Genomic DNA, 1,965 nt, shown 5'->3' with positions numbered 1-1,965 from the left:
CTATTTCTGTATCTATATTTGTGCTGAATATGTTAGTTTATATCCAAACTTACTCACAGAGCTTATGTTCATGTGAAATAAGGCTACATTTTTGCATGATAGTGAAAGCCACTAATTCCTAATAGAAAATGTACTGCTTCTTCAAAATGTGACAGGTTTGTGGTACAAAGCAAGCTCCAGTTATAACTACAGAGAGGCCATCACATCACTGAAATAAGTGCAAAATATCTTTACTTTTTATTTCAGAGAACAAGAGGAGTTATGGACTACAAGAAAGTTTCCCTTTTCAGAAGATGTAGCACAGTGTTATACTGAAGTGAATATATCTTTTATGTTTCAAATGTGAAAAGCAGTGGCATTTACTGCTCACAAGCCAGTGAGTAATAGCAAACAGCTCTGTCTTCATCAATCCATACTTTTCTCAACAATCCTGCTCAAAGCTGCTTGTGGGTGATCAGAGTTTGATAAAGTGATTACTAGATAATGGTATCAAGTGACTATGATGATTAAAAAAGTTACATGAGTCTTGAAGCACTTTATGCGAGGAATGAGTTTCTTCTTCAACACTATGAAAATATATAAAACAAATTGGGGGTTGAACAGCATGTCAAGAAGAAATTAGGTCAAGAAGAAATAAGTTTGTATTTTCTGAATAGCTACAAATACTACAAACTACTTTCCTATCAATAATGATATTACTTTAAGTAGGAGAACTGTTTTTCAGTCCCTTTCTTTGGTATGTTGTTTCATGATGCGTGTGAAATCCATAGCAAGGTTGTTATACCTGTCACTGTGGCTTTTTGCACACCTGGGCTATTTTATGACAATAAAGATTTCTTTTTCTCTACCCAAAGTACAGACACACAAATTGTTTAGAAAACAATTTACAGCTATTCATGACTTTTACATCCAAAATGTCAAAAGCTGTTAAACATAATTTGAGCTCAGGGCCTCCTTGTAATCCTGAAATTGAGATGAAACAATTAACAATCAGTCAGAGTGCTGGTGATTCAGATTATGTGGGAATTCAGGGTGGCCTATGATACAAAATTCTTTCAGTGACTGAAATGACCACTAAATAAACTGATGGTGGTGTTTATAATGTACAATTCATAAATGGAAGGGAAAAGATTTACTATAGTACAAACATGATTTTCCTGAAGGGAGGAAGTACTTGGAACAGTCAGACAATAGACATCCTAGGTCATCAAGGAAATCATAAATATAAATATTTGATGGCTAGTCTTTCTTCAACTATCTCTTGATGCCATTCACGTGTAGGCTATTTAAGATCAAAGATTGGAAATCTACCAGAAGACACTTGTTCTTGCCTTCTCTTCTCTGCTGAATTTAGCAATTTGTGATTTTCTCATGCTTGCTTCAAGCTTAAACAACTCCTTCACTTTCAGGTTCTGTATAACTGTATCCTTGAGGCAATTCATGTCTTAATTCTTGTCACTCTGTGACACTTTATCTCCCTTTAATCTTCTGACTTCTGCTCCCTAACTTTCTACATCCTGTCCCCAACACGTCATCTGTTGTTCAAGCCTCAGTTACCTCATCTTTATCCCAGCCCATTCCCCAGATCCATGCTCTTGGACTCAAGCATCAACCTATTCCTGAAACAATAATGCATGATTTCTGAACAACAGTCAGTACCAACACCCAAGCTATTGCTCCTCTCTGCCTTCCACACAGTAAGTCCTACAGGGCATGGACTCCCTTTATATTTATGTCTTGTACAGCCCCAGGCACACTGTAAGCATTTAATGCATAAAATAAATAACAAGAGACATGCAGCTCTGCTGGAGACAGGAGGGAGCACTGAAGAAGCTAATCAAACTTGTACTGTGCGAGGTGGGGCTTCAACTTACAAAACACTCACAAAAGATAACTGGGGCAGGGAGGAGGAAATATACAGCTCTTAATATTGACCCAGCAAATATTCTGGCATGTCTTTGGTTG

General features: G+C 37.0%; 1 protein-coding gene across 1 annotated transcript in view; it reads right to left on the bottom strand.

Moving 5' to 3' along the window:
• The window catches only part of POU6F2 (POU class 6 homeobox 2), a 248,070-nt gene that overhangs the window by 128,549 nt on the left and 117,556 nt on the right, over positions 1-1,965 (bottom strand). The window lies entirely within an intron of this gene.

Source organism: Geospiza fortis, unplaced genomic scaffold, assembly GCF_000277835.1.
Source record: "Geospiza fortis unplaced genomic scaffold, GeoFor_1.0 scaffold265, whole genome shotgun sequence".
NCBI lineage: Eukaryota > Metazoa > Chordata > Aves > Passeriformes > Thraupidae > Geospiza > Geospiza fortis.
The sequence above is the reverse complement of the archived record's forward strand: the minus strand, read 5'-3'. Positions and strand labels throughout refer to the sequence as shown.